The 22,636-nt window shown below is 29.8% G+C and overlaps 1 long non-coding RNA gene and 2 pseudogenes across 2 annotated transcripts in view; 2 read left to right on the top strand and 1 right to left on the bottom strand.

Moving 5' to 3' along the window:
• LOC143345917 (uncharacterized) overlaps positions 1 to 21,169 on the bottom strand; it is a 297,652-nt gene extending 276,483 nt beyond the window's left edge. Inside the window, exon 1 of the long non-coding RNA XR_013080342.1 lies at positions 20,878 to 21,169. This is a non-coding gene — a long non-coding RNA (uncharacterized LOC143345917). The remainder of the gene's footprint in view (positions 1 to 20,877) is intronic.
• The window catches only part of LOC143345639 (NADH-ubiquinone oxidoreductase chain 5-like), a 355,740-nt pseudogene that overhangs the window by 279,842 nt on the left and 53,262 nt on the right, over positions 1 to 22,636 (top strand). The gene's annotated exons all lie outside the window — the stretch shown is intronic.
• On the top strand, positions 14,179 to 19,376 carry LOC143345615 (cytochrome c oxidase subunit 1 pseudogene; annotated as a pseudogene).

Below are 22,636 nucleotides of genomic sequence, written 5' to 3'. Positions count from 1 at the left end.
TTTCTTTGTTACGACTTTTTCCAATTTTTATATGAAAATGACGGGCGATTTGTACATTAAATTTACAACTTTCAATAATTTTAATTTAAAATTATTTACTTTTAAATCCTTTTTAAAATTTATATTAAAATAAATTATCCTTAAATATAAATTTTATTGTAACTTATTAAATCTTAATTATTCTACATTTTGATTAGAATTATAATTTAAATAAAATTTAATAAAAATATTTTTATTAAAATTTTTAAAAACAACAATACATAAAAATTAAATTAAGTAAATCTTATCGTGGATCATCAAATTAATTTACAAGTTCCTCTAAAATATTATTTAACCGCCAAATATTTTAATTTTAATGATTAACATTTAATAATCAATTATATAATTTCTTTTTTAATAATAGGGTATCTAATCCTAGTTTTTAATAAAATTTACAAAATAATTAAATTTAATAAATAAATTTAAAATTATATTATTATTTCACTAAAATTATAATTAATTATTTATTTATTTTTTTTATTAAATTTATTTAAAATTATTATTATTAATTTATAGATTTAGTTTAACCGCAGATGCTGGCACTAAATTATCTTCTATTAATTTTTTTTTCCTAAATAAACTTTTCATTTATTTTTTAAATATAAAATTTAAATAATTTTTATAAATTTTATTTAAAAATTTATAATAAAAAAAAAATTTATATAAATATTAAAATAAATAATTAATAATAAAACTAAAATTAAATTTTTACTAAAACTTTTAATTTTTAATTAAATCTTTTCATCGTAATAGAAAAATTTTATAATAAACTAAAATTTTATTAAACTGAATGATTTAATTTCATTATTAAATAAATTTTTTTTGTACATACTAGTAATTTCACGATAATTTCACTATACCTCTGATAATTAAATATTCACTCAATTTCAATGATCAGATGAAATTGAATGATTTAATTTCATTATTAAGTAAATTTTTTCTGTACATACTAGTAATTTCACGATAATTTCACTATACCTCTGATAATTAAATATTCACTCAATTTCAATGATCAGATGAAATTGAATGATTTAATTTCATTATTAAGTAAATTTTTTTTGTACATACTAGTAATTTCACGATAACTTTACTATACCTCTGATAATTAAATATTCACTCAATTTCAATGATCAGATGAAATTGAATGATTTAATTTCATTATTAAGTAAATTTTTCTTGTACATACTAGTAATTTAACGATAATTTCACTATACCTCTGATAATTAAATATTCACTCAATTTCAATGATCAGATGAAATTGAATGATTTAATTTCATTATTAAGTAAATTTTTTTTGTACATACTAGTAATTTCACGATAATTTCACTATACCTCTGATAATTAAATATTCACTCAATTTCAATGATCAGATGAAATTGAATGATTTAATTTCATTATTAAGTAAATTTTTTTTGTACATACTAGTAATTTCACGATAATTTCACTATACCTCTGATAATTAAATATTCACTCAATTTCAATGATCAGATGAAATTGAATGATTTAATTTCATTATTAAGTAAATTTTTTTTGTACATACTAGTAATTTCACGATAATTTTACTATACCTCTGATAATTAAATATTCACTCAATTTCAATGATCAGATGAAATTGAATGATTTAATTTCATTATTAAGTAAATTTTTTTTGTACATACTAGTAATTTCACGATAATTTTACTATACCTCTGATAATTAAATATTCACTCAATTTCAATGATCAGATGAAATTGAATGATTTAATTTCATTATTAAGTAAATTTTTTTTGTACATACTAGTAATTTCACGATAATTTCACTATACCTCTGATAATTAAATATTCACTCAATTTCAATGATCAGATGAAATTGAATGATTTAATTTCATTATTAAGTAAATTTTTTTTGTACATACTAGTAATTTCACGATAATTTTACTATACCTCTGATAATTAAATATTCACTCAATTTCAATGATCAGATGAAATTGAATGATTTAATTTCATTATTAAGTAAATTTTTTTTGTACATACTAGTAATTTCACGATAATTTTACTATACCTCTGATAATTAAATATTCACTCAATTTCAATGATCAGATGAAATTGAATGATTTAATTTCATTATTAAGTAAATTTTTTTTGTACATACTAGTAATTTCACGATAATTTCACTATACCTCTGATAATTAAATATTCACTCAATTTCAATGATCAGATGAAATTGAATGATTTAATTTCATTATTAAGTAAATTTTTTTTGTACATACTAGTAATTTCACGATAATTTTACTATACCTCTGATAATTAAATATTCACTCAATTTCAATGATCAGATGAAATTGAATGATTTAATTTCATTATTAAGTAAATTTTTTTTGTACATACTAGTAATTTCACGATAATTTCACTATACCTCTGATAATTAAATATTCACTCAATTTCAATGATCAGATGAAATTGAATGATTTAATTTCATTATTAAGTAAATTTTTTTTGTACATACTAGTAATTTCACGATAATTTTACTATACCTCTGATAATTAAATATTCACTCAATTTCAATGATCAGATGAAATTGAATGATTTAATTTCATTATTAAGTAAATTTTTTTTGTACATACTAGTAATTTCACGATAATTTTACTATACCTCTGATAATTAAATATTCACTCAATTTCAATGATCAGATGATATTGAATGATTTAATTTCTTTATTAAACAAATTTTTTTGTACATACTAGTAATTTCACGATAATTTTACTATACCTCTGATAATTAAATATTCACTCAATTTCAATGATCAGATGAAATTGAATGATTTAATTTCATTATTAAGTAAATTTTTCTTATACATACTAGTAATTTCACGATAATTTTACTATACCTCTGATAATTAAATATTCACTCAATTTCAATAATTAATTTAATTAATAATTAAATTTTTATATACTATAATAAAAATTAAATTAATTAAAGAAAATAATCAAAATTTATTTTATAATATAATTAAATTTTTATATACTATAATAAAAATTAAATTAATTAAAGAAAATAATCAAAATTTATTTTATAATATAATTAAATTTTTATATACTATAATAAAAATTAAATTAATTAAAGAAAATAATCAAAATTTATTTTACTTAGACAATAATTTTTATATAAACAATAATAACTAAATATATAAATATGTATTTACTGTATTAAATTTTTTTTTTTTTTTTATATTAATAAATTCTTTAATATGAATAATTTAAATTATAAATTCATAAAATATATAATTTATATATTATAATATAATTTATAATTTAATAACAATAAATTTAATATAATAAATATTTATCTATTAATAAATATTTAATTGATATATATATATATAATTATTGTTATAAAGAAAAAAAAATAAATTATAGATTAATATACATATTATACATAATAAATATGTTAATTTATATATAGTTATCTATAAATCTTGGAATCTATATACATCTATTAATATATACTAAGAGTCTAATTATACATAATTATCTATGGATTTATCGAATATATAATTTATATTATAAAATATAATCCACAATTTAATAACAATAGATTTAATATAATAAATATTTATCTATTAATAAATATTTAATTGATATATATATATATAATTATTATTATAAAGAAAAAAAAATAAATTATAGATTAATATATATATTATACATAATAAATATGTTAATTTATATATAGTTATCTATAAATCTTGGAATCTATATACATCTATTAATATATACTAAGAGTCTAATTATATATAATTATCTATGGATTTATCGAATATATAATCTATATTATAAAATATAATCCACAATTTAATAACAATAGATTTAATATAATAAATATTTATCTATTAATAAATATTTAATTGATACATATATATATAATTATTGCTATAAAGAAAAAAAAATAAATTATAGATTAATATACATATTATACATAATAAATATGTTAATTTATATATAGTTATCTATAAATCTTGGAATCTACATACATCTATTGATATATACTAAGAGTCTAATTATACATAATTATCTATGGATTTATCGAATATATAATTTATATTATAAAATATAATCCATAATTTAATAATAATAAATTTAATATAATAAATAGATATATATATATAATTTATTTTTTTTTATATAATATTAATTATATATATATATATAATTTATTTATTTATTATATAATATTAATTATATATATATATATCAATTAAATATTTATTAATAAATAAATATCTATTATATTAAATTTATTATATTAAATTGTGGATTATATTTTATAATATAGATTATATATTCGATAAATCCATAGATAATTATATGTAATTAGACTCCTAGTATAGATTAATAGATGTATGTAGATTCCAAGATTTATAGATAACTATATATAAATTAACATATTTATTATGTATAATATGTATATTAATCTATAATTTATTTTTTTTTCTTTATAACAATAATTATATATATATATATCAATTAAATATTTACTAATAAATAAATATTTATTATATTAAATTTATTGTTATTAAATTATAAATTATATTATAATATATAAATTATATATTTTATGAATTTATAATTTAAATTATTCATATTAAAAAATTTATTAGTATAAAAAAAAAAAAAAAATTTAATACAATAAATACGTATTTATATATTTAATTATTATTGTTTATATAAAAATTATTGTCTAAATAAAATAAATTTTGATTATTTTCATTAATTAATTTAATTTTTATTATAGTATATAAAAATTTAATTATATTATAAAATAAATTTTGATTATTTTCTTCAATTAATTTAATTTTTATTATAGTATATAAAAATTTAATTATATTATAAAATAAATTTTGATTATTTTCTTTAATTAATTTAATTTTTATTATAGTATATAAAAATTTAATTATTAATTAAATTAATTATTGAAATTGAGTGAATATTTAATTATCAGAGGTATAGTAAAATTATCGTGAAATTACTAGTATGTATAAAAAAAATTTACTTAATAATGAAATTAAATCATTCAATTTCATCTGATCATTGAAATTGAGTGAATATTTAATTATCAGAGGTATAGTAAAATTATCGTGAAATTACTAGTATGTACAAAAAAAATTTATTTAATAATGAAATTAAATCATTCAATTTCATCTGATCATTGAAATTGAGTGAATATTTAATTATCAGAGGTATAGTAAAATTATCGTGAAATTACAAGTATGTACAAAAAAAATTTACTTAATAATGAAATTAAATCATTCAATTTCATCTGATCATTGAAATAGAGTGAATATTTAATTATCAGAGGTATAGTAAAATTATCGTGAAATTACTAGTATGTACAAAAAAAATTTACTTAATAATGAAATTAAATCATTCAATTTCATCTGATCATTGAAATTGAGTGAATATTTAATTATCAGAGGTATAGTGAAATTATCGTGAAATTACTAGTATGTACAAAAAAAATTTACTTAATAATGAAATTAAATCATTCAATTTCATCTGATCATTGAAATTGAGTGAATATTTAATTATCAGAGGTATAGTGAAATTATCGTGAAATTACTAGTATGTACAAAAAAAATTTACTTAATAATGAAATTAAATCATTCAATTTCATCTGATCATTGAAATTGAGTGAATATTTAATTATCAGAGGTATAGTGAAATTATCGTGAAATTACTAGTATGTACAAAAAAAATTTACTTAATAATGAAATTAAATCATTCAATTTCATCTGATCATTGAAATTGAGTGAATATTTAATTATCAGAGGTATAGTGAAATTATCGTGAAATTACTAGTATGTACAAAAAAAATTTATTTAATAATGAAATTAAATCATTCAATTTCATCTGATCATTGAAATTGAGTGAATATTTAATTATCAGAGGTATAGTAAAATTATCGTGAAATTACTGGTATGTACAAAAAAAATTTACTTAATAATGAAATTAAATCATTCAATTTCATCTGATCATTGAAATTGAGTGAATATTTAATTATCAGAGGTATAGTGAAATTATCGTGAAATTACTAGTATGTACAAAAAAAATTTACTTAATAATGAAATTAAATCATTCAATTTCATCTGATCATTGAAATTGAGTGAATATTTAATTATCAGAGGTATAGTAAAATTATCGTGAAATTACTAGTATGTACAAAAAAAATTTACTTAATAATGAAATTAAATCATTCAATTTCATCTGATCATTGAAATTGAGTGAATATTTAATTATCAGAGGTATAGTGAAATTATCGTGAAATTACTAGTATGTACAAAAAAAATTTACTTAATAATGAAATTAAATCATTCAATTTCATCTGATCATTGAAATTGAGTGAATATTTAATTATCAGAGGTATAGTAAAATTATCGTGAAATTACTAGTATGTACAAAAAAAATTTACTTAATAATGAAATTAAATCATTCAATTTAATATTTAATATAAATAAACTAAATAAATAAAGTTATTAGGTTCATACCCTAAATATAGATTGTAGATGTCTTTTATATAATAAGTAAAAATAATAAATATTATATAATTAATATATTTATTAATTTAATTAATTCTATAAAATTCAAAGTTTTATGTGCTTAAACACTAAAATATAATTTTTTAAAATTTTAGTAATATGCCTGAAAGGGAATATTTTGATGAAATATTTATATAAATTGAATTTTTATTATTATATTTTATTAAAAATTTAAATTAAAATTATTAATTATTGAATTAAATAAAAAATTTATTTAATTTTATATTAAAATAACTTTAAAATATGATATTAAATTAAAATTATTAATTTTTTTTATTTTTTTTTTAAGAATTTTATCTTTGTTTAAAGATTTGCATAATGCCGAGCGATTGTCCTCGGCCGCGATTACCGTTAATCCTGTTAACGTACAATTCGAAGGAGATTATCTCTAATAGGATTTGTACAGCAAACAGTGATAGAAAAACGCGTGTATTACTAGTTTTTCTGCCATCGGTAACGGCTCATTACCTTCGATTCGAGTGTGCTAACGGTGTTGATGACGTCAGTACCGTGCGAGAGTAGCGCGTAGAGAATTAGACAAAGATCGACTGCCGAAATTTGGACAGCGCCGCGGAACGGCTAATTGGAGCAACGCGGCGACGTTTTCGGCTGTCAATCGACACAGTCTCACAGCGACTTCTGAAGAAGGCACATCGGCTCCCGATCGTGTCCGAACAGATTTCGAGCGAATCTCGAGAGTGAAATTCTCGAGATAAAGCTAGCAGACAATTAACCAATAAAGGGTGCAACGAGTCGATGTTCAGTCTGGTGCGGGTCCTCTGATTGACCTCGCACAGCTGAGAATTCATTAAAACTCAAACTAGCACTCATTAATTTTAGTCTTTGCTTATCAAACGAGTCGACTCTCGACTCGAATAAAAGCATTCAGGAGTTTCGTTCGGGAAAGTCCCAAACAAGCTCAATTTCTATTTTCTGTCTAATTTGGAGGGCTCGAGAATACACCAATAAGGTGCTCGACCCCCCTCGTACAGTATTATTTTGTCGTTTCAAGCGTATAAACGTTTGAAACACAGAGAAGTGGGTGAATACCGTTCAAACTTCTCTGTGATTGTCGTTCGGCTTAGGAGACACCGAAGGGAGGCACCTACGTGGTGAACCTCCAGGTGGGCTCACTGGAGTCAGGTCAGCGTCCACTTCGGACGCTTGACTTTCGGTCTTCGATTCCTTCCCTCTACAGACCCCGCCGGTGTAACGCTTAGAGGAGCACCTGTGCGGAGAGGTCAAGGAGTCGCGGGTCAGGCCCCCACGTAGTTCAAATACTGTCACGAATCACATCGAGTGATGCATTCGTGCAGTGAACCACGTGCTGTCGGGCTTCGCAGTACAATTCTCGACCAACAAGTCATCTGTTGGAACGTTAAAGAGAAGCCGCAGATCGACGGTCGTGCCGTTGTACTGCAGTGCGACTCGACGCACAGACTCCGTGGGCATACTCACGGGATCAGTGCATTTGGAGCCTTACAACCTCCACTTGCATCCCCGTCCACTAGACAATCGACTCAGTTCGGCGTCGAAAGGAAATTTAATTCTTTTCACGCCAGATATTAAATACAGTCCACTTGCGAGCTCGTATATTACGAGCGAGCGAAATTCTCCGCTCCTATACATTCGAATATCGAAGCCAGGAGCGTGAGGACACACACGCGGCGAATATACGTGTAACGTGTTTACGTGTCTAACACATTGCCGTGTTTTTCTGTTCACAGAATCTTGGCCTACCTCAACGTGCCGGTTCCGACCAGGAAATCGTTGAAAACAATTTAATAAGAATTTTCGTTGTTTCTGATTGTTTATTTTATTTTTATTTTTATAATAAACAGTTTTTTGAAAAAGAAAATCTTAAATTCCCAACTCACTTCCCACAATAAAAATCCGATCCCTCTATCCGGACTTCGTCGTTAAAAGCATCAGCTTTTTAACATAAGGTCCTTCGAGCCGGATACTGAGGTAATCGGTAAAGGGAAGTGTTGGACAAAATACACGAGAGTTTCTCCCGTGTACGGTTGTTTCGAAGTGTTTAACCTTCAACAGCCATGTCCGTTACTAAAGATCCCAAGTGGTCTGACCTTGAGGCACACCTCGAGGATTTGACCAGAGGGATGGAACGGATAAACAGGGCATCCATCAACCTTAAAAAGATGGGTCGAGCTAAGTACACAGATAAAATTCTGGAGGAAAGGCTCAATTATGTAAACACTCTGTGGCAACAGATGAACGATCAGTATAAGGTCGTGTGTAGGCTTCTCCCTCCTGGGGAACGACACTCTTACGAGCTGTTCCAACGGGATTTTATGGGGGAAACTGAAAACGAGTTTTTGGATTTTCAGGCTTATGTGTCTACGGAAATAACCCGTATCACGACTGGTCCAAGATCAGTAATGCCGGAAATCCAGCAATCAATACCGATCGAACTCCCGAAGATGAGGTTGGAGAAATTCGACGGGGATTCTTCGAAATGTTCCCATTTCGAAGATCTATTTACCACCGGAGTAATCAACAACCCCACTTTAACGGATGTACAGAGGTTACAATACCTGAACACCTGTATAACCGGGAGAGCCGCAGCCGCTATCGCATCGCTTGCGATAACGGATAAAAATTTCTCAGTGGCGTGGACGACCCTGAAAACAGAATTCGGGCTCCCACGCTTGGTACTGATCAAGATTCTTGATCAGATACTGAGACTATCAAAAATCCGAAAAGGCGACCTGGCGAGTGTTCAGCAGGTCACCATTGGCTTTCGGCAAGCACTCGCTATACTTGCTAAAAAAGGAACTGTGGAAGAGCAGCTTAGCTAGCTGCTAACACACGTCGTAGCAAGTCAATTTGACGCTACGTTGCAAGGGGAATGGGAACGATCCCTCAAGATGTCAACGGAATATCCGTTGATTGAGGAGATCCTGAGATTCCTAGACCAGGAAGCACGCGCTATGACCGTCATTGACGAACATAACCGCAAAACTGCCTCAAAAAAGGAACATAAGCCACGAGTACGGAGTCATAACGCCGTCGTGAGCTCCCCCCCTGCGCAGCGGAAGTGCATAATTTGCGGACAAACGCATGCACTGACCGAATGCGGTGCATTTAAGAGTTTTTCCACAAGAGTGCGATACCAGCTCATAAGGGACAGACAAGGGTGTATAATCTGTCTGGCCCTAGATCATGACGCAAAGGGTTGCCGGAGCCAACACGTTTGTTCGAGATGCAGTGGCAGGCATCATGCCCTGTTGCATTTCGAGCAATACGAAAGAGAGGCTCCTAGCCAAAAGCCGAAAACGAAATTTTCGAACGGCAAGCGTGAGGAGCGGCGGGATAACGCCCCTCCACAGCGCCGTACGGCTAAGGCGAGAGCCGCCGATACCTCGACGACGCAAGCAACGACGTCACGGGCTACTACGTCACACTGTACTGCGAGTACAGACGTACCGAGGCCGGTGCTGTTAGCTACCGCGATCGTACGAGTGTACGGAGAAAACGGCGCGTCGCGTTTAACTCGCGCGCTGTTGGATCAAGGGTCCGAGACATCCTTCATCTCGGCGAGATTGAGGAATGACCTCAACCTCCCGAGGAGGAAAACCTCAGCCACGGTATCGGGCTTGGGGGGTGGTCGAACCCAACAAATTAAGTACAGTGTAGGGTTAAATCTGGGAGCGGCTAACGGGGTTACCCCGATGGTTTCGGCCAGAGCATACGTCGTGTCAAAAATCACGAACTATGCCTCGCCGTGTGTAAACGTGTTCAATGACGACGCGTTACGAAACCTTATGCTCGCAGACCCCGAACCCGCGTCCGGACAAAACATTGAAGTTTTGATCGGCGCGGATCTGTACGCCCAAGTTATTCGATCGGGATTCCGACGAATAGCGCCCGAAGGGCCAATTGCACAAGAAACTGCATTCGGCTGGATATTATCCGGACCAATAAATGCAGCAAGCAAGGCCCGGTGTCACGTGCGAACGTTGCATTGCAACGTACTTGAATCGCTGGATTACGCGATTCGACGGTTCTGGGAAATTGAAGAAATTCCCTCGACCTCAGTGCTTACAAAAGCTGAGGAAGAGTGTGAAACTCATTTCCAAAAGACTGTCGCACGGGATGCAACGGGACGGTTTATTGTCCGATTGCCGTTTAACCATCCGAAACCGGAAGAAGCGCTGGGAGATTCACTCCATATCGCTCTCTCCGCGTTGACCAGGATGAGAAGGAAATTGGACAAGGATCAGACCCTCGCACGAGAATATGAAGAATTTCTCGCGGAGTATGAGTCGTTGGAACACATGACTCGTATAGAGCCCTCTGAAAAATCCAGACTCTACATTCCGCATCGAGCGGTTATCCGAACGGAGAGTGCAACCACCAAACTGCGAGTCGTGTTTAACGCGACCAGCCGTACGGTGGGCGGACAATCCCTGAACGACATCCTACACGTAGGTCCGAAACTGCAGAACGACATCATGTCTGTTTTGACGAGATGGAGGCTGTACGAATACGTGCTGGTGGCCGATATCGAGAAAATGTTTCGGCAAATTCTCGTCGCCCCGCAGGATCGTCGTTTTCAGTGCATCTTATGGCGCACACCCGAAACCGAAGTGCTTAAAGCATTCGAGTTGAACACCGTTACGTACGGAACGGCGTGTGCACCGTATTTATCGATGCGTACTCTGCTCGAGTTGAAAAAACGGGACGGTGACAGATTTCCTCTCGCCGCTCCGATACTCGAGAAAGATATATACGTTGATGACGTATTTATGGGGGCACCCGACACGTCCTTGTTGGAAAAAATTCGTATTCAAGTTTGCGAACTCCTACAGGGCGGCGGGTTTAAATTGAGAAAGTGGGCTGGTAACTCGCAGAAATTACTACGAAACATCCCACAAAGCTCTCACTCCCACGCTGTCGACCTCACCTTGTTCGATGATTCCGAACTCAAGGTGCTTGGATTGCGATGGATACCATCGGGAGATTATTTCTATTTCAACCTGCAACGGTTCCAACCGGCTGCAGGTCCGATTACAAAGCGAACTTTGTTTTCTGAAATAGCCAAACTATACGATCCGCTCGGCTGGTTATCACCAGTCGTAATTCGCGCGAAGATTTTGATGCAGTCCCAATGGCTGGAAAAAATCCAGTGGGACGATCATGTCTCCGCGAATACGCTAAAAACGTGGAACACGTTTTGCGAGGATTGGAGCAGTTTGGAAAAAGTAAAATTTCCCAGATGGATCCGTTACGGAGCAGATGCAGTTTCGGTGGAATTACACGGATTCTGCGATGCTTCACTCGGAGCGTACTCGGCCGTCACGTATTTACGCGTGACGACCATGACCGAGGAAATTTTCACAACCTTGATCATGGCAAAAACGAGGGTGGCTCCGATTAAAACGCAGTCAATTCCGATTCTCGAATTGAACGGAGCCGTACTGCTTACCGAGCTCGCAGTGCACGTGGAACGGTCATTGTCCATAAAAATTGACCGTATAATCTGTTGGTCAGATTCCACCATTGCACTAGCTTGGTTGAAAAAACATGCTTCGACTTGGAAGGTTGTGATAGCCAACCGAGTCGCGAAAATCCAGACCTTGCTTCCGAAAGCTGAATGGAGACATGTTCCCACCCGCTTCAATCCCGCGGATTTGAATTCGCGCGGTGTCGAAGCGGAGGAGCTCATTCAATCGAAGCTGTGGATTTCTGGTCCAGCATGGTTAAGACAACGAGAGGAAAATTGGCCGAAAACGCCTGATTCCATCGATACGACCGAGGGCAAGCGCATTCCGTACGCCCACGTTGCAACTCCAGACAAGGAATGGGAATTTGTATTCCGATTCTCAACCTGGAGTAAGCTACTTCGCGTGACTGCATATTGTCTCCGATTACGTAGACCGATGCAAGGTGAGCGAAGGTCGTTCGATGCCAACGTTGTCGAAGCATCAGAATTGAAGCTGGCCAAGGAAAGAATCGTCCGCTACATCCAGCGAACGCATTTTGCGGGCGAGTACCAGTGTTTAAAAAAGCACAGGGAAATTCCCGCAAAATCTCCGTTAAAAAGTCTGAACCCTTTCCTCGACACGAATGACGTTTTGAGGGTCGGTGGACGACTGGAGAATGCGACGCTGGCATGGGAAGCGAAGCACCCCATAATTCTGCCAAAACACCATGTGTCTACCATGATAATTCGGCAGTGCCACGTAAATACGTTGCACGGGGGCTTGCAGCTGACGATATCCATGGTAAAGCAACAATTTTGGATCCTCGGTTGCCGAACCACGGCTCGCAAGGTCATCCATCAATGTATGAAATGCGTAAGATGGAGGGCACAAACCTCCACGCAAATCATGCAGGATTTGACCCCAGAACGCAGCCGTGCAGCAAGGGCTTTTTTAAACTGCGGAGTCGATTATGCGGGACCGTATAAAGTCCGCGACTCCGCGGGCCGAGGAAAAACAGCTCATAAAGCGTATATCGCAGTCTTCGTCTGCTTCGCTACAAGGGCCATACATATTGAACTCGTCCATGATTACACGACGAGTGCATTTTTGGCTGCATTGGATCGGTTCATGGCCCGACGAGGAATCCCGTCTTGCATACGCAGTGACAATGGGACAAACTTCGTCGGTGCAGATCGTGAATTGAGAAAACATTTCAATAAGGTGTGTAAAACGCCGGAAATGCAAAACCAATGCGGCGAAAAGGGCATTCGGTGGCAGTTTAACCCACCCAGTGCCCCCCATTTTGGTGGGATGCAGGAAGCCGGAGTCAAATCTGTGAAGCATCATTTAAAGCGCATCATAGGAGAATTCACTCCCACGAGCGAGGAATTACAGACGTTACTCTGTAAAATCGAAGCCAGTTTAAACTCGCGACCGATTGCCGCTCTGAGTGATAGCCCTGATGATTATGCGCCGCTCACACCGGCACACTTCCTAATTGGAGGGCCCATGATGGCACCCCCAATGGAATCCGTGGAAAATGTTAATATTTCGCATCTGACAAGATGGAGAACTATGCAAAAATTCCACGAGCAGCTCTGGAGGCACTGGACAAGAGATTATCTCATGCACCTCCAGAACCGCTACAAATGGCAGACGGAAAATACACGCCTAAAAAAGAATGATCTTGTTTTAGTGCAGAATCCTCTCCTCCCCCCGAATCAGTGGGAAATGGGAAGAATAGAGGAAGTATTTCCGGGAAAGGATGGGCATGTACGTGTAGTTAAAGTACGCACAGCCAAATCCACATATACGCGACCAATTACGCGATTGTGTACGCTGCCTGTGGCTGAGTCTTTGTTTGAGTCACCTTCGGCGACGGTTCCCGAAGCCGAGCAGGTGATCTAAACAAAACCGTTCGAGTTCGAAAAGGCAAGGATTTTGGAAGGTGAGAACGGTTGATTCTCACCGGCCACTTGTCTCCTGTGCGAAAACGAAGAGTAGGGGGAAAAATCCGCCAATCTCGTTATCGCTTAAGGACGGGAACAATTAGCTTAAGCTAACGCCCCTAAATCGAAATTCGAACGACACCTTACCGGCATAGATCAGTCACTAACAAACCATGGAGCCAGAGAGTGCACCAGCTACCCCGGAAACCGGTATGTCTTCACCCGGTTTCGACATCGCGTTTGAGCGTATCCTTCAGCTGGGAGCGCTGGCCGAGGCCCCCCAGCCGAAGCTCGAGCAAGGTGAACCGACGCCCACAACGAGCGCGTGTAGTGAGGTACCACTGGTATTCCCAGTGGGTCGCCGAAACATTACGGTGCCGGCACACATACCACAAACCACAAGGCGGTACAAGTGTTTGGTACCAGGTGGGCGCTACGTCCTCCGGTGGGCAAAGGACGGGTCTTTAAAGTCCTGCCTGATCCGAGAGGACGTACCCCCAAAACCGGAAGGACCTCTGCCCGTCGCGTCGACATCGACCGCTGCACCGGAACCAGCGAATACGCCGGCCACAACGCCGGTGGAGAAGCCGCGGCCCGCCAAGCGGAATCGACGCCGCACGCCCTCCGCGACGGAAAAGTTGGAGGGAAACCCGAAAATAAAGAAACCGGAAACGAGAAAGGAAAGAAGGAGGAAGCGGCCTGGCAACCGACGTGAGGCACCGCCTAGCGATGATGCCCTACCAAAGGCGGCCATTCAGGCCATCCTCGCTTCCCTGCAGATGCTGCAGGGAAAAAACTCCGGCGGACCCTCCAAAAAATGTAAGTAATTTACATATTTTCCTTACTGTCTACGCGCCTACTCTCACTCGGATCTTGGCCGATCGGTTCTATCGCTCCCTGGTTCATTGCACGAGCCGTGCAAGGGGGGCGGTATGTTTAAAGATTTGCATAATGCCGAGCGATTGTCCTCGGCCGCGATTACCGTTAATCCTGTTAACGTACAATTCGAAGGAGATTATCTCTAATAGGATTTGTACAGCAAACAGTGATAGAAAAACGCGTGTATTACTAGTTTTTCTGCCATCGGTAACGGCTCATTACCTTCGATTCGAGTGTGCTAACGGTGTTGATGACGTCAGTACCGTGCGAGAGTAGCGCGTAGAGAATTAGACAAAGATCGACTGCCGAAATTTGGACAGCGCCGCGGAACGGCTAATTGGAGCAACGCGGCGACGTTTTCGGCTGTCAATCGACACAGTCTCACAGCGACTTCTGAAGAAGGCACATCGGCTCCCGATCGTGTCCGAACAGATTTCGAGCGAATCTCGAGAGTGAAATTCTCGAGATAAAGCTAGCAGACAATTAACCAATAAAGGGTGCAACGAGTCGATGTTCAGTCTGGTGCGGGTCCTCTGATTGACCTCGCACAGCTGAGAATTCATTAAAACTCAAACTAGCACTCATTAATTTTAGTCTTTGCTTATCAAACGAGTCGACTCTCGACTCGAATAAAAGCATTCAGGAGTTTCGTTCGGGAAAGTCCCAAACAAGCTCAATTTCTATTTTCTGTCTAATTTGGAGGGCTCGAGAATACACCAATAAGGTGCTCGACCCCCCTCGTACAGTATTATTTTGTCGTTTCAAGCGTATAAACGTTTGAAACACAGAGAAGTGGGTGAATACCGTTCAAACTTCTCTGTGATTGTCGTTCGGCTTAGGAGACACCGAAGGGAGGCACCTACGTGGTGAACCTCCAGGTGGGCTCACTGGAGTCAGGTCAGCGTCCACTTCGGACGCTTGACTTTCGGTCTTCGATTCCTTCCCTCTACAGACCCCGCCGGTGTAACGCTTAGAGGAGCACCTGTGCGGAGAGGTCAAGGAGTCGCGGGTCAGGCCCCCACGTAGTTCAAATACTGTCACGAATCACATCGAGTGATGCATTCGTGCAGTGAACCACGTGCTGTCGGGCTTCGCAGTACAATTCTCGACCAACAAGTCATCTGTTGGAACGTTAAAGAGAAGCCGCAGATCGACGGTCGTGCCGTTGTACTGCAGTGCGACTCGACGCACAGACTCCGTGGGCATACTCACGGGATCAGTGCATTTGGAGCCTTACAACCTCCACTTGCATCCCCGTCCACTAGACAATCGACTCAGTTCGGCGTCGAAAGGAAATTTAATTCTTTTCACGCCAGATATTAAATACAGTCCACTTGCGAGCTCGTATATTACGAGCGAGCGAAATTCTCCGCTCCTATACATTCGAATATCGAAGCCAGGAGCGTGAGGACACACACGCGGCGAATATACGTGTAACGTGTTTACGTGTCTAACACATTGCCGTGTTTTTCTGTTCACAGAATCTTGGCCTACCTCAACGTGCCGGTTCCGACCAGGAAATCGTTGAAAACAATTTAATAAGAATTTTCGTTGTTTCTGATTGTTTATTTTATTTTTATTTTTATAATAAACAGTTTTTTGAAAAAGAAAATCTTAAATTCCCAACTCACTTCCCACAATAAAAATCCGATCCCTCTATCCGGACTTCGTCGTTAAAAGCATCAGCTTTTTAACAATCTTTATTATTTAATAATTATATTATTGTTTGAATATTAATAGAAATTGTAAGTTTTACTATAATTTATATTTTAATTATTGAAAAAGATATAAATTCTGCAATTTTTTTTTTTATAGTTTCTATAATTACTTCTTTATTATTATATTTTAGTATTATTATAAAGAATATTATTAAATTAGAACAAATAGATAATTTACATATTGGTATTGTTTATTTTTTATTATATATAAAAATAGGCTTATATCCTATAAATTTTTGATTTTTAATATCTTCAAAAAATATAAATTGAATAAATTTATTTATTTTTTCTACTATTTTAAAAATTCAACCTATTTATTTAATACATTTAATATTAAAATTAGATGAGCATATAATTGGATTTATTATTTTTAATTTATTATATTCTAGAATTTTAGTTTTAAATACTAATTCTTTAAAATATATTATAATTTATTCTTCAATAATTCATACATGTTTATTATTATTATTAATAATGATATCTATAAAATTATTTATTATTTATATAATTTTATACACTTTAATATCATTATTATTATTTCGATTATTAGGTATATTAAATATTGATAATAAATTTGATGTTTATGATTTAAATTTAAGTAAACCATTAAAAATATTAATAATATTTTTAATAATTATATATTCTAGATTTCCTCCAATATTAACATTTTTAATAAAATGAATATTATTAGAAAATTTAATTACTAATTATAATAATTTAATGGTTATATTAATTGTTATATTAATTTCTAGAACTTTAATAACATGAACTTATTTAAATTTGTTTTTATTTAATTATTATTTAAATTCAAAAATTAAATCTTACTCTTATAAAATTATAATTAATATAATTATTCCTAAATGAATATTATTAATTTTATTTATAATTATATTTATATGTATATTATATTTATATATTGATTTAATAAATTTTTAATTAAATTTTTAATATTTTTAAATTTGCAATTTAATAGTTTATTTTAACTTATAAAAATTTAATTAAAAATAAATAATAATTTTTAATATAGAAAGAATTTTTATCTTTATAAATAAATTTACAATTTATTTCTTTTTCAGACACAATATTATTTAAATTTATTAATTTTATGAATTATTATAATTTAATATTAAATATAAAATTTTAAGTTAAAATAAACTATTAAATTTCAAATTTAAAAATATAATATAATTGTAAATTTTAATAAATATTTGTTATATCCTTAAATGATTTTATTCAACAAATCATAAAAATATTGGTATACTATATTTTATTTTTGCTATATGAACTGGAATAATTGGTTCTTCATTAAGAATAATTATTCGTATGGAATTAAGTTCACCTGGTATATGAATTAATAATGATCAAATTTATAATTCTATTGTTACTTCTCATGCTTTTATTATAATTTTTTTTATAGTAATACCTTTTTTAATTGGAGGATTTGGAAATTGATTAATTCCATTAATAATTGGTGCACCAGATATAGCATTTCCACGAATAAATAATATAAGATTTTGATTATTACCTCCTTCATTAATTTTATTATTAATAAGTAATATTTTATATAGAGGAAGAGGGACAGGATGAACTATTTACCCACCATTATCTTCATTAATATATCATTCTTCTTTATCTGTTGATTTAACTATTTTTTCTTTACATATTGCAGGTATTTCATCTATTATAGGATCAATAAATTTTATTGTAACAATTTTAATAATATAAAATTATAATTTAAATTATGATCAATTATCTTTATTTTCATGATCTGTTTTTATTACAACAATTTTATTATTATTATCTTTACCTGTATTAGCTGGTGCAATTACAATATTATTAACTGATCGTAATTTAAATACTTCATTTTTTGATCCTTCAGGTGGAGGAGATCCTGTACTTTATCAACATTTATTTTGATTTTTTGGTCATCCTGAAGTTTATATTTTAATTTTACCTGGATTTGGATTAATTTCACATATTATTTTTAATGAAAGTGGTAAAAAAGAAACATTTGGTAATATTGGAATAATTTATGCAATATTAGGTATTGGATTTTTAGGATTTATTGTATGAGCTCATCATATATTTACAGTTGGATTAGATGTCGATACACGAGCTTATTTTACTTCAGCAACTATAATTATTGCTATTCCTACTGGAATTAAAGTTTTTAGATGAATAGCAACATATTATGGATCTAAATTAATTATTAATCCTTCGATTTTATGATCAATAGGATTTATTTTTTTATTTACAATAGGAGGATTAACTGGAATTATATTATCTAATTCATCTATTGATATTATTTTACATGATACATATTATGTAGTAGCACATTTTCATTATGTATTATCTATAGGAGCAGTATTTTCTATTATTGCAAGATTTATTTATTGATATCCAATTTTTACTGGTTTAATTTTAAATAAAAAATGATTAATTATTCAATTTTTATTAATATTTATTGGAGTAAATTTAACTTTTTTTCCTCAACATTTTTTAGGATTAATAGGAATACCTCGACGATATTCTGATTATCCTGATTCATATTATTGTTGAAATTTATTATCTTCTTTAGGATCTTTAATCTCATTAAATAGATTAATTTTATTAATTTATATTATTATAGAAAGATTAATTGCTAAACGATTAATTATTTTTAAATTTTATCAATGTTCTTTAGAATGATTACAAAATTATCCTCCTTTAGATCATTCATTTAATGAATTACCTTTTATTATTAAAATTATATATAATAAAAAGAATAAATAAAATTTATATATTATAAATAATTTTGTAATTATAAAAAAAATTAAAGATATTTATTAATAATTAATATGGCAGATAAGTGCAATGAACTTAAGATTCTTAAATAAAAATAATAATTTTTTATTAATAATTTCACATTGAAAAATATTTTCTTTTCAAGATCCAAGTTCACCATTTTCTAATAATTTAAATTTATTTTATAATATTACTATAATTATAATAATTATAATTATTACATTTACATTATTAATTATATTAGATATTATAACTAATGAATTTATAAATCGATATTTGTTAAAGCATCATTTAATTGAAATTGTATGAACAATTTTACCTATATTAATTTTAATAATTATTGCTTTTCCTTCATTAAAAACATTATATTTTATTGATGAAATATGGAATCCTATTTTTTTTACAATTAAAGCTATTGGACATCAATGATATTGAAGTTATGAATATCCTGAATTTAAAAATTTTAATTTTGATTCTTATATAATTAAAGATTTAGATAAATTGGATTTATTTCGTTTATTAGATGTTGATAATCGATTAATTATTCCTTATAATATTCCTATTCGTTTATTAACTACATCATTAGATGTTATTCATTCTTGAACAATTCCATCATTAGGAATAAAAATAGATTCAATTCCAGGACGTATTAATCAAATAACTTTAATTTCAATACGATCAGGTTTATTTTTTGGACAATGTTCAGAAATTTGTGGTGCTAATCATAGATTTATACCAATTGTATTAGAAAGAACTAATTGTTCAAATTTTATAAATTGAATTAATATAAATAATTAATTATATATTATTATAAAAAATTAGTTAAATAATAATATTAAAATGTCATTTTAAAGTTATTGAATAATATATAATCAATATTTTTTTCATTAGATGTCTGAAATGTAAGAATTGGTCTCTTAAACCAAATAATAGTATTTAACAATTACTTCTAATGAAAATTTTTTTATCCCACAAATAATACCAATAAATTGATTAAATTTGTATATTTATAGATTAATAATAATTTTTATTATTTTAATTATAATTTATTTTATAAATTATAATAAAATTATAAAAATTAAATTTTATAAGATACATTTATTAATTTATATATATAAATGGTAACAAATTTATTTTCTATTTTTGATCCTTCAACAAATATATATATATCAATAAATTGAATTATAATTATAATAGTATTAATGTTAATTCCATTAATATATTGAATTAAATTATCACGTTATCAAATAATATTTATATTGTTAATTAATTTAATTTTTAATGAATTTAAATTATTAGTAATATTTAAATATATATCTAATATTATTATTTTTATTAGTTTAATAATAATAATTTTATTTATAAATTTATTAGGATTATTTCCTTATAATTTTACACCAACAAGTCATTTAAATATTAATTTATCTTTATCTTTAACTTTATGATTAAGATTTATATTATTTGGATGAAGTATAAATTTAAATTATATACTAATTCATTTAGTTCCATTAAATACACCTATATTTTTAATAAATTTTATAGTATTAATTGAATTAATTAGAAATATTATTCGTCCATGAACATTATCTTTTCGATTAACTGCTAATATATTAGCAGGTCATTTATTATTATCTTTAATAGGATCATCAATAAATAATTTAATATTATTGTTTTTACCTTTAATTATTATTATACAAAATATATTATTTATTTTAGAAATTTCAGTTTCTATAATTCAATCATATGTATTTTCAATTTTAAGTTTATTATATTTTAATGAATCTAATTAAATATTAAAATGATAAATTCAAATCATCCTTTTCATTTAGTTACATTAAGGCCATGACCTTTAATAACTTCTTTATCTTTAATAAATTTATTAATAAGAGTATTAAATTGATTTATATTAAATAAGTTATTTTTTATATTATTAAATATATTAATTTTAATAATAATAATATTTCAATGATGACGAGATATTATTCGTGAAAGAACTTATCAAGGATTTCATACATTAAAAGTAATAATAATAATAAAATTTAGAATAATTTTATTTATTATTTCAGAATTATTTTTTTTTATCTCAATATTTTGAACTTATTTTCATAGATGTATTTCACCTAATATTGAAATTGGTAATTTATGACCTCCTAAAAATATTTTAAAATTTAACCCTTATGATATTCCATTATTAAATTCAATTATTTTAATTTCATCTGGATTTATAATTACTTTAAGTCATAATTTATTATTAAATAATAAATTAAGATATAGAAAATTTTGATTATTATGTACAATTTTATTAGGAATTTATTTTTCATTATTACAATATTTAGAATATAATGAATCAAAATTTTGTATTAATGATAGAATTTTTGGGTCTATTTTTTATTTATTGACGGGATTTCATGGAACACATGTAATTATTGGTATTTTATTTTTAATAACATGTTTATTTCGTATATCAATTAATCATTTTTCTAAAATTCATCATTTTCATTTTGAAGCTTCATCTTGATATTGACATTTTGTAGATATTATTTGATTATTTGTTTATATATTTATTTATTGATGAATATATTAAATTAATTAATAATAATATATATATATAGTATAAAAATTATTACGATTAACTTCCAATTAAAAAATTTATTAATAATAATATATATAATTTTTAATTATATATTTATATTATTTATTATTACATTTATTTGTTTATTATTAACATTTATAAATTTATATTTTAAAATAAGATATAAAAAAAATCGAGAAAAAATTTTACCAATTGAATGTGGATTTGATCCTTTATCTAATAGACGATTACCATTTTCTAATAATTTTTTTTTAATTTCATTAATTTTTTTAATTTTTGATGTTGAAATTATATTAATTTTACCTTTAGTTTTTGTAATAAAAGAATTTATATCTTTAATTTCAATAATTATATTTATATATTTTTTATTAATATTAATTATTGGTTTATTAATAGAATGATATTTAGGTTATTTAAATTGATTAAATTAATTTATTATATAGATTAATTTTAATAATCAAATTTTTAATTCGAAATTAAATGTAAATTCTTACTTTATATAATTTTTAATTTGGATATTAGTTAATTATAACATTTAAATTGCATTTAAAAATTTAATAAATAAATTATTAATATCTAAATTTAATTGAAACCAAAAAATTAGAGGTAAATTATTGTTAATAATTTAATTGAATTAGATGTTCCAATTAAATAATA

Source organism: Colletes latitarsis, chromosome 9, assembly GCF_051014445.1.
Source record: "Colletes latitarsis isolate SP2378_abdomen chromosome 9, iyColLati1, whole genome shotgun sequence".
Lineage (NCBI taxonomy): Eukaryota > Metazoa > Arthropoda > Insecta > Hymenoptera > Colletidae > Colletes > Colletes latitarsis.
The sequence above is the reverse complement of the archived record's forward strand: the minus strand, read 5'-3'. Positions and strand labels throughout refer to the sequence as shown.